The 12500-nt window shown below is 45.5% G+C and overlaps 1 protein-coding gene across 6 annotated transcripts in view; it reads right to left on the bottom strand.

Annotated features, from left to right (window-relative positions):
* The window catches only part of LOC143285072 (globin-like), a 135755-nt gene that overhangs the window by 49382 nt on the left and 73873 nt on the right, over positions 1-12500 (bottom strand). The window contains exon 1 of one of the 6 annotated variants that reach the window (XM_076592270.1): positions 1851-1991. The exons of the other annotated variants lie outside the window; for them this stretch is intronic. The gene's annotated coding sequence lies outside the window, so the exon portion shown is untranslated. Of the gene's footprint in view, positions 1-1850; positions 1992-12500 lie in introns of those variants that run through there. 6 annotated transcript variants of the gene reach the window in all.

Genomic DNA, 12500 nt, shown 5'->3' with positions numbered 1-12500 from the left:
GGGTTTTAGGACAGTCGGCGTTGGGATGGTTCCCAAAGGCCAACTAGCCCACAAGGCTGCAGCACTAAGAGCCAGTGCAATTTTGCCTCCTAGTTTGAGAGTCATAGTCATTCACAAAAGACTATGCTGTAAATTATTTCCCATTGACTGGAGAAACCATTGCACACACACACACACACACACATATATCATGCACTCAAGGCCTGCCCAAGAGCACTGGGTTATGCTGCTGGTCGGGCATCTGCCCGGACACATTTGGTGTAGCGTATATGGATTTATTCGAACACAGCGACACCTTCATGTAAATTAACAGAAACTGAATTATCTACCCTGAAAATGTGGTGTAGCGTGTGTGTGTGTAGGTATAAACAAGTACTTAGAAACAACAACCCCCCCAACCCCCCCCCCCCCCCCACCCCCCCAAAAAAAAACCACAAAAAATAACGATATGAACAGCATATAACTTCAAGAGCACTGATGTAAATTTCACTACTTCGAAGCAGAAGAAACCAAGATAATGTTGAACAAAACATCAACATAAAAACTGTAAGGACTTTTCAGTCGCGCGTAGCATCACACAACACGCAATCGTTGTAAAGCAAAAACTAACAAATGTTTGGAATACATGACTAACAAATGTTTGGAATAATCTGCCACAAGATGTCTCTGCAGGAACAGTGAATACTTTTAGAAATCGTGTTGACACTTACTTTCAAAATTTTAAATACAAAACTCATTTAAATATTCTTTAATAAGCTTTGCGCACTGTTAGATTTATAAAACCCAGTCCATACAAACAGCAAAGAGTGGTAACTCTCACCATTACACAAGGTACACAACTTCAAGTCAGTGATGCTTACGCTACCGATTCAGCTAGCACACAGGTAAATAAAAGGTATATATTGGAACAAACCCAGACACTTCCTCAAAAAAGGAAGCGCCGGGCCTGTCTTTATACCAATCATCTGACATGTGCACACAGCAGCAAAGACAGAAGAAATGTGCAAACACAAATTAGCTTTTATCCAAGACTGGCATAGCCTCTTTAATCCTGAATAAGCCATACAGAACACATGGACAATACAGAACAAATACATGGTTGCCTCGGTAGTTGCCTCAGTGCACAATGATGGGGACTCTCACTTCCCGGCCCATTTCAAGCGGGCAAAAGACCTCAAGTTACAGGTCTAAAGGTCTTCATATTGATAGGATGGATACAAACGTCTGTCCATAAATTCAAAGAGAACTTCCCGAAATTTTCCCGAAAAGACAATTTACTGACACATATATCCGTGCTGCGCTCTAGACCCAGCCAAAAATCTTACCACTCAGACTGAAAACAAACACACACACACACACACACACACGGACACACGGACAGAGAGAGAGAGAGAGAGAGAGAGAGAGAGACTTTCACCGGAATTATAACTAAAAACCAGCTGCCAAAGGAACCAATAACAAATAAGCTCACACTCTTTGCAGTTACGCACGCACATGGAAACACACACACACACACACACACACACACACACACACACACACACACGGCCCACCCCACATCTTTTTTCTTCTCTCCACATTCTAATGTCACTTTAAAAAAAAAAATTAAAAAAAACCTGTCCAAACTCACCGCGGCACAATACAACACACAGCACTGATACACAACCCGCATAAAGCGAAAAACACACAGCACTGATACACAACCCGCATAAAGCGAAAAACACACAGCACTGATACACAACCCGCATAAAGCGAAAAACACACAAACCTCCCCCCAAAAAAACAAAATCAGTCCACAAAAATCTACGTCAGTACAGGACTGGACAAGGTATAATGACTGTAATACACACACGGTGTCTGTCTTGCCTGCCCCACTCTGCACCAAAATATCACCACACTGACTGACTGACTGACTGGAACAGAAGGGCAAAGAAAAATTCATCTACTTCCTCTGCTGGCTCCACACTAAATAAACCCCCCCCAACGAGCTGACACACACGTACTCACACACACGTACACACACACACGCACGCACGCACGCACGCACACACCTCCAAACCAACCAACCAACCACGCTCACTGGCTTGGCTTATCAGGCTGTCACGTCACACAAGGTTGGAGGTGAAGGGGGAGGGAGGGGGGAAGTGAAGGGGGGGCGTGTGGAGGGGTGGAGGTGGGGGGCGGGGTCACCTTCTCCACCCTCCCTCTGCCTCCTCCTAAATCCCCCTCCTCCACTATTATCACACACCACGCCCACCTCCCTTGCTGCCCCCTCCCCCCCCCCCCCACCGCCCCGGACCTCTTAACCGTCACGCCCCGTCTCCCCACAAACCCCTACCAACTCCAGTGGAATGGTACCACCACCACCACCACCACCACCACCATCACCCCAAACCACCGACACCCCTCTCTCCTCTCACCCGATCTATCCTCATCCACCCCATGCCACCACCATCACCACCACCACCACCACCACCACTACTACCCAAACAGAAGGGTGGGTGGTGATGGTAGGGAAACAGCCTTTTTTTCCCCTCTTCTCCGACTCTCTCTGTGGTCTTTCTCTTGAGGTGCGAGAGGAAACAATCATCTTATTTATCTATTTAGTTATCTAGAATAGCAAAAAAAGAAATAAGTGAACACACACACACACACACACACACACACACACACACACACACACACACAGAGTGTGGGTATGTGTATATATATATTTTGGGGTGTTGTTTTTTTCTCCAAAAAAACTTCTTGCCTGTCCTTTCCACACATTCTAGACAACCAGCCTGATTTATTTTTAAAGGAGGAAAACAACAAACATTCCAAAAATAGCTCGATTTCCCTTCCTGAGTACAACCACCCCCTTCCCGTCTTCCCCTCATTCCCCCCCCCCCCCCCCCCACACCAGTTACAACCCCCTTTCTAGTTCCTATCATTATCTCCTTCCTTCCATCTCTTCTCTCTCACTCCCCTCCTCCCACCCACCCTTTCTTCCCCCCCCCCACCCACCCCACCCCCCCACACACCTCCCCCACCCTCTTCTTCCCCCCTCTTCCCCTCCTCCCTTTCCCCACCTTCTTCAGTCGTGGTTTTAATTGGTGTGGGGGGGTGGGGGGGGGGGGGGGGGGCGTAGGGGGGGTCGTCATGGTAAGGGTGGATGAAGGGAGAGATGGGAGTGTGTAAAAATCGTCACACAGACTTGGTAAGTGACGCCTCCTACTAGGGAATGAAAATTGTCGCCGTTGGGATGGGGGTGGGGGGTGGGGTTGGGTGGTAGGAGGGGGTTAGGTAGGAGAGGGGAGAGAGAATGGGAGGTGTGGGGGGGGGGGGAGGAGGTGGGGGCGGCATTGACAAGCTACCTTTCCCACTGACAATGCTTTCTCCTTTGGGGGGGTCAGGCAGGCAGATGCCTGACCAACAGCGTAACCCGGCCCAACGCGCTTAGTCAGGCCTTGAGAGGAAAATAAAATAAAATGAAATAAGAACAACAAAAAAACAACAAAAAAAAAAAAAAGGAAGGGGAAATGGGGTGGCGCTCTCGTTGTATCGACGCGCTCTCCATGTGGACATGTGGACAGTAACCAGAAATTCATACAAAGAAATCTGTTGTGACAAAAAGTAATACAATACGACACAATACAATACAACACAATACAACACAATACAATACAACACAATACAATACAATACAACACAATACAATACAACACAACACAATACAACACAATACAATACAACACAATGCAATACAACACAATACAACACAACACAATACAATACAACACAACACAATACAATACAACAAAACACAACACAATACAACACAACACAATACAATACAACACAACACAATACAATACAACAAAACACAACACAATACAACACAATACAATACAACACAACACAATACAACACAATACAACACAATACAACACAATACAACACAATACAATACAACACAATACAATACAATACAATACAATACAATACAATACAATGTGATGCGATGCGATGCAATCCAAACCGATCCAAACAAACACAATACGACCTATCACAACACACGAGGAGTGATGGCCTAGAGGTAACGCGTCCGCCTAGGAAGCGAGAGAATCTGAGCACGCTGGTTCGAATCACGGCTCAGCCGCCGATATTTTCTCCCCCTCCACTAAATAGACCTTGAGTGGTGGTCTGGACGCTAGTCATTCGGATGAGACGATAAACCGAGGTCCCGTGTGCAGAACGCACTTAGCGCACGTAAAAGAACCCACGGCAACAAAAGGGTTGTTCCTGGCAAAATTCTGTAGAAAAATCCACTTCGATAGGAAAAACAAAAAAAACAAACAAAAAAACTTGCACGCAGGAAAAAAATACCCAAAAAAAGGGTGACGCTGTAGTGTAGCGACGCGCTCTCCCTGGGGAGAGCAGCCCGAATTTCACACAGAAATATGTCGTGATAAAAAGAAATACAAATACAAATACTACCACTACTGCTTCGGACTGTCTCTCCAAGTCCGCCAGGACCATGACATCAGCTGGTGATTTAAACGTGGGAAAGAGAGAGAGAGAGAGTAATAACTGCCCCCCACCCCCCCACCCCAACACCCCCCTCACCTGTACCTCACCACCACTAACTTACCCCTTTCTTTCCCAGCGCCCCTCTCCCTCCCCTCTCCACTGTTGTCCCCTACCCCCCCCCCTCCGCCTTCCCCCTACCCCCCCCCCACCTCCGCCGCCCCCACCCCCTCCCACCCCTGTCTTCCCGTTCCCGGCAAGGGCTGTACTGGGTCTCATTGCTGTCGTTGTTAAAAATTCTTTGTCATTCGGGTACTATACATAAATAAATAAATAAAATAAAGTGCAGTAGCTTTCGGCGGCTTCTCGCGATAAGTACGGTTTAAACATTTTTCGTTCATTGGGAGTTTGCATAATTACATAGAATTATACAAAGTTCTCCCGACAGTATGGCGGATTACTATGTTTTTGGCTTAAAAAACGTTCCAGTGGGCTATGTTGTCATATTCGTTGTTGAAAACAAGTAATTTTCTTCAAGAAAAACAACAACAAAAATCTCTCCCCCCCCCCCTTAACTCTCTCCGTACGAACGGCGAAAGAGACGACATTAACCGCGTTTCACCCCAATTACCATCATCAAAACATTGCAAGCAGAAGGCTCTTATACTGAAGAGGTGAATGTTGACAAAGAATACCACAATTCTGACGACGGAAGCTAAAGGTTGGGTCATTGAGACACCCACTGGACATCCGAGGTGTCTGTGTAGAGGAGAAGAGAGGACTGGCCGTACTGAGTGAGTTAAGAAAAAACAACAACAACAACAGTTTCAGTTTCAGTTTCAGTAGCTCAAGGAGGCGTCACTGCGTTCGGACAAAACCATATACGCTACACCACATCTGCCAAGCAGATGCCTGACCAGCAGCGTAACCCAACGCGCTTAGTCAGGCCTTGAGAACACACACACACACACACACACAAAAAAAAAAAAAAAAAAAAAAAAAAAACCAACGGGGGAATAAATAATAGATAAGCTTGCATAAATAAATAAATAAATAAATAAATAAATAATAATTATAATATAGAAAAAGGTAGTAGTAATAATATTAGTAATACTAATAAAATGATAATAATAAAACATAAATAAATAAGACAACAATGGTGATAAATAAGCAAATAAATGTAAAATATGAAGACACACATTCACACATACACCCACACATGCATAACAGAAATGCACCAGACATGCAGTTTCACATATATGAAAGCACAGTCAAATACATATAAACGTACATGAGCTCCAACACACACACACACACACACGCATTACCGTGCACCTCCTCTACCCCCCTCCTCCACACACTCATTTCTAGTCTAAGTATCGCAGCTTCCACGGCACACACACACACACACACACACACACACACAAACACACACTCACAGAGATGAACACTTACTTGTACAAGCACATATGAAAGCACAGTCAAATACATATAAACGTACATGAGCTCCAACACACACATACACACACACACACACACACATTACCTTGCACCTCCTCTACCCCCTCCTCCACACACTTATTTCTAGTCTACGTATCGCAGCTTCCACGGCACACACACACACACAAACACACACTCACAGAGATGAACACTTACTTGTACAAGCACACACACATACGCCCATATCTCCCACCCCCAACCCCACACACGTACATACAAAGATATATATATATATATATATATATATATATATATATATATATATATATATATACACGTTCCAATATCCTGTTGCTCCCACAGTGTAGGCATGCATACACTCACATACCTCATCCTCTACCCCACCTCCCCCCGCACTCCCACCTCCCCTCACACACACACACACACACGTACACATATCTCTCCTGACACTTGTGTGCAATTTCACTCTCGCGCATTCACAAACGCACTCAAAAGCACAGACCCACACATACACACAAACACACACAGCCGCCACTGACTGGCCGCAAGAGGGATGGGAAAAGATCTCTGATGCCAAGAACGTGGCATCTAGTGTGTTGCTCGGTCTATTGTATTTGGAAAGGCCCACAGAGACTCTGTTCCGTTTTGAAGAAATTTGCGCAATGTTGGTTTGGAAATGATGCCGATATTTGTTTGATTTGCAAAGCATCGTGCTCTACCTTTCATGTTAGATTTGCGGCCGCTCCCTCTCTCTGCTTTTATTTCTTTGAGGCGATCAATGGTGTGATGGCCTTGTACCTGTTCTTTTTGGTATTCTTTGACTTTTCTGAGGATTTCCGATTTTCCTAGATGTAGGCTGCTCGTTGGTGTTGCGTTACCAGCAAGTCTGTCAGCTCGCTCATTTCCCTTAACACCTGCATGTCCCGGGCAGTATGACCATGTGAGTTTTTTAATCTGAAAGTTGCGCATTGCGTTATGCCACTCTGGGCTTCCCATTCCGTTTTCAATTTTCTGTATGAGGTTCATTGAGTCGGTTAGGACCATGGCATGTTGGTTTCCGGGCGTATGGAAGGACGATAGCCACTGGAGGGCATGTGTCACGGCTTCAACTTCCATCGTTAGGCTGGAGGTTGTGACTTTGTAGGCAGCATTCTCTTCCCAAATTGTTTTTCCATTTTGTTTCGCAGTGAATCCCCAGCCAGACTGGTCTTTGGTGACTGAGCCATCTGTGTATATGATGATGTCCTCTTCTTTACTGTTTTCTTCTATAAGCAGCTTCACTTCCGCATCAGTTTTGCCCTCTGGCCATTCCCGACAATGTCTTCCTAGAGTGGGTGAAATGACTGTGTTGAATAGATGGTTGAGGTTTTCGGGGTTTTTCTCCCATTCTTTTGTTTCTTTCAGGTCTTGAAGTCGGCATACTAGCTGGATTGTGTCTTCTGCTTGCCCCATCCATGATCTTCCTCGTCCTAGACGGCTGCCTTTTTGTTCTTTGACTGCGTCATGCAGTGGGTTTTGAGGGTTTTCTAATGCTTTGAAGTAGGTCTTGACCTGTTCTAACTTGTTTCTGGCCTGCACTGAAGGAAGGTCAAGCAGGTATCGCATGGTTTCTGTGGGCGTGTCTTTTGTTGTTCCAAGGATCAGCCTCATAGCTTTATTTTGGACTCTTTCTAATTTTAGGAGGTTGCTTTGAGACGGTGTTGTTAGCCCAAGTCCGTAGTCGATCACACTGAGGACGAGTGATTGGTATAGCAGGAAGAGGTGGCGTTGTTCAATTCCTTTGGTTGCCATTGCTTTTAAGACTGAAAGGCCCTTTTTGCATTTGAGAACAGTGTTTTCCGTATGTTTTCTGAAGGTCAGCATCCTGTCGAAGTGTATTCCTAGGTAGCGTAGGCATTCAGTTTTCTCAATTTGAATCCCATCGAATGACACAGAAGGTGGTGATTTGCTCGCGGTTTTGTTGTTGAGGGTGCACAGCAACGTTTGGGCTTTCGCTGGATTGATGGAAGATCCTGTGTCTTTGCACCATTGAGCAATATTGTTTAGTTGTTTCTGGACGGCTTCAGTTCTTTCCTGAGCATTTTTTGAAGTTTTGAAGACCAGGCCGTCATCCGCAAGGGTAAGCACCCGAGCAATTCCATTGTTGTTTAAGTCTGCAAGGCCCTTCGTGTAGACATTGTAGAGGACAGGAGAGAGTGGAGACCCTTGTGGCAGTCCCATGGATAGTTTAGAAGGTGCAGACATCCAATCTCCGAGGCGTAGGACGACGGTTCTTTCCTGAAGCGCTGCTGCTATCCATCTTGTCAGTGTCAAACTTACTCCATACCTTAGTAGCAGCTCCATGAGGTGCGCAAACTGGACTTTATTGTAGGCATCTTCAAGGTCAATTGCTACTGCTAGTGTTTCTTCTTTTCTTTGAAATCCTTCATACACCTCATATGCAAAAGCAGCTGCATTTTCCCATGTGGACTTGCCTGTTCTGTAACCACCTTGATTTGAAGGGAGAATGTGCCTGTGTTCAAGATCCCTTGCAAGTTTCCTGGCTATCATGCGTTCCATGAGCTTTCCAACAATGTTTTGCATGGTTAGGATCCGGTAGCCGCTTACCTGACGATGGTCCTTTCCTGGTTTTGGTATGGGTTTTAAGAAGCTGTGTGTCCAGTCCTCCGGCACCTGTCCATTGTGGAGACTGTTTTGATATAGATTGAAAAGTTTGCTTCTGTCTTCTTCCGATAGCTCCTTGATGTCTGAGTAACGAACTTTGTCTGGGCCAGGAGCCGATTCTTTCTTGCATTTAGCTATTGCCTCGTTTAACAACAACAACAAAGAACACTAAAACTAGCAAGCACTGAACTCTTGACAGAATGCTACATGACCCTCTTGCAGTGACCACCTCACAGCTTCACATGTCCAGCTGATGATTTGAAAACCCATTTGCGACTGTCAAACGACGGAAGATGGCATGGTTTGGTCACGTCATACGACATAACACCCTCTCCAAAATCATCCTGCAAGGGACTGTAGAGGGAGGGCGCAGACGGGGGCGGCAGAGAAAGAGCTGGTCCGACAACGTCAAGGAATGGACCAAAAATGACGATGCCAGATCTCCTCACGACAGCTGCCAACAGAACGGCGTGGCGAACTATGACATCTTCCTCATGTCCCCCCAACGACCCCAGCGGTCGAGGAAATGAGTGAGTGAGTGAGTGAGTGAGTGAGTGTGATTTGCTGGAGCACCATGCATTCCAGTGATGAGAGATATTCGTTTTTAACACTGTCACTGATACTTTTCTTGCTGCTGCTACTTCAAAATGCGACACGGAAATGGGGAGGAGAATGGGAAGTGAGGAGGAAGAAAGAATGGGAGGTGAGTGGCGGGGTGTGGGGGTGGGGGGTGGGGGTGGGGTAAAAGAGGAGGAAAACTGAAGGAAAAAAGAATATAATGGTGATAAAGAAAACAGAAGTGAGGAGGAGGTGGAGGAGGAGGAGGAAAAGGAAGAGAAAAAGAAGACGAAGAAGGAGAGAGAGAGAGAGAGAGAGAGAGAGAGAGAGAGAGAGAGAGAGAGAGAGAGTCATTTTACCAGGGTAACGAGAAAAGAAAAACACGCTTTTTTCCACCCAGCCCTGGGGTATAAAGACAGAAAACATGACGGATGTGGGGGATAGGGCTACATAAAAAAACAACAGTTGAGCACAAAACCATTAACAAGAAACATATCAACGACAAAAATCCACAAAATAAATCACATGAGAAACTAATGGAAAAAGACAACTACAAAGCAACAAACTACAAGAACTCCCTGTCCCCACCCCTACCCCAGTATCCTTCCCTCCATCCCCATGCACATAATGACACCCTCATATTTCAACATTCACACGTGAAGATGATTATTATCAAAGGTATTAACTCTCTCCATACGAACGGCGAAAGAGACGATGTTAACAGCGTTTCACCCCAATTACCATCATCATAATATTGCAAGCGGAAGGCTCTTATACTGAAGACGTGAATGTTGACAAAGAATACCACAATTCTGACGACGGAAGCTAAAGGTTGGGTCATTCAGACACCCACTGGACATCCGAGGGGTCTGTGTAGAGGAGAAGAGAGGACTGGCCGTACTGAGTGAGTTAAAGTTCATGGTGATAGAGCAGTGACTTTTTTCTGGTCTCCAATAACATTGGTCAACATGGGGGGACGGGGAACAGGGAGGGGGGAAGAAAAGAGAGAGAGAGAGAGAGAGAGAGAGAAGGAGGAGGAGGAGAGGAAGAAACAAACAAACAAAAAAAAGAGATTAAGATGAACGACAACAACAACAGAAGCAGCAGAAGAATAAGAAGAAGATGATGAAGTTTCACAGAGACAGCAAAGTCCACAAACAAAACAACGGCAGTCACTTGTAAACGGGATTGTGTGCCATTGACACCTGCGCCGACGTATGTACTGTCTGGATGGAGCACACTAGTCCTCACGCTATTTGGTGACACGCGGTTTTTTTTTTCCCCCTTATCTTCCCCCCCCCCCCCCCCCAAAAAAAAAAAAATACTACAGAAGAAAAAAACAAGAAAGAAGAAGAAGACTTTCCACCACCGCCAACCTCCTCCCACCCCCAAACAAGGCAAGAACCTGACACATACAGGTCTACGTGTCGCTCCGCAGGTGTTGGGACACAGCGGGTGGTGGGTCCACTGAGCCAGGTATTGCTGCGACAGGTGTGGTCTCTTCTCTTCAATGCAGCTGGAGAAGCAGAAGGAGAAAGAAGAACCACGACAACAAAAAACAACTAAAACAACACAACAACATCAGCGACCACAAAGGACAAAGAACAACAATAGAAGAAGGAGAAGAAGAAGGAGAAGGAGGAGGAGGAGGAGAAGGAGGAGGAGGAGGAGGAGAAGCACGAAAACAGCAACTCAGAACAACAACATAACAATAACAAACTACTACTACTACTACTACTACTACTACAGAAGACGAAGAACAACAAGAGAAGAAGAAGAGCAACAACAACAGCAACAACAGCAACAACGACAACAACAACAGCAACAACGACAACAACAACAACTACAACAACAGCAACAACCACAACAACAACAACAACAACAGCAACAACAAGATCTTCCACAACCACCACCACCCCAACCCGACTCCCCCCCCCCTTCCCCCCCCCCCCCCCCCCCCAAAGAAAACCCTGACATTATAAACGGGTCTACGTGACGTTCCGCTGGGGTGGACACAGCGTGTGATCTGTGGTGACAGGCACTGGCTTTCACTACAGCCCAAGAATTATCACCACGACGACATCAACAAAGGTTTTCACTACAGCCCAAGAAGTATCACCACGACGACAACAAAGGTTTTCACTACAGCCCAAGAAGAAGTATCACCATGACGACAACAACAAAGGCTTTCACTACAGCCCAAGAAGTATCACCACGACGACAACAAAGGTTTTAACTACAGCCCAAGAAGAAGTATCACCACCACGACAACAAAGGTTTTCACTACAGCCCAAGAAGAAGTATCACCACCACGACAACAAAGGTTTTCACTACAGCCCAAGAAGAAGTATCACCACAACGACATCAACAACAAAGGTTTTCACTACAGCCCAAGAATTATCACCACAACATCAACAAAGGTTTTCACTACAGCCCAAGAATTATCACCACAACGACATCAACAAAGGTTTTCACTACAGCCCAAGAAGTATCACCACGACGACAACAACAAAGGTTTTCACTACAGCCCAAGAATTATCACCATGACGACATCAACAAAGGTTTTCACTACAGCCCAAGAATTATCACCACGACGACATCAACAAAGGTTTTCACTACAGCCCAAGAATTATCACCACGACGACATCAACAAAGGTTTTCACTACAGCCCAAGAAGAAGTATCACCACGACGACAACAAAGGTTTTCACTACAGCCCAAGAAGAAGTATCACCACAACGACATCAACAAAGGTTTTCAATACAGCCCAAGAAGAAGTATCACCACGACGACATCAACAAAGGTTTTCACTACAGCCCAAGAAGAAGTATCACCACGACGACATCAACAAGAAAGGTTTTCACTACAGCCCAAGAAGAAGTATCACCACGACAACATCAACAAAGGTTTTCAATACAGCCCAAGAAGAAGTATCACCACGACAACATCAACAAAGGTTTTCACTACAGCCCAAGAAGAAGTATCACCACGACAACATCATTTCAATACAGCCTAAGAAGAAGTATCACCACGACGACATCAACAACAAAGGTTTTCACTACAGCCCAAGAAGAAGTATCACCACCACGACATCAACAACAAAGGTTTTCACTACAGCCCAAGAAGAAGTATCACCACAACGACATCAACAAAGGTTTTCACTACAGCCCAAGAAGTATCACCACGACGACATCAACAAAGGCTTTCACTACAGCCCAAGAAGTATCACCATGACGACATCAACAAAGGTTTTCACTACAGCCCAAGAAGTATCACCATGACGACATCAACAAAGGTTTTCACTACAGC

Source organism: Babylonia areolata, chromosome 8, assembly GCF_041734735.1.
Source record: "Babylonia areolata isolate BAREFJ2019XMU chromosome 8, ASM4173473v1, whole genome shotgun sequence".
Lineage (NCBI taxonomy): Eukaryota > Metazoa > Mollusca > Gastropoda > Neogastropoda > Buccinidae > Babylonia > Babylonia areolata.
The sequence above is the reverse complement of the archived record's forward strand: the minus strand, read 5'-3'. Positions and strand labels throughout refer to the sequence as shown.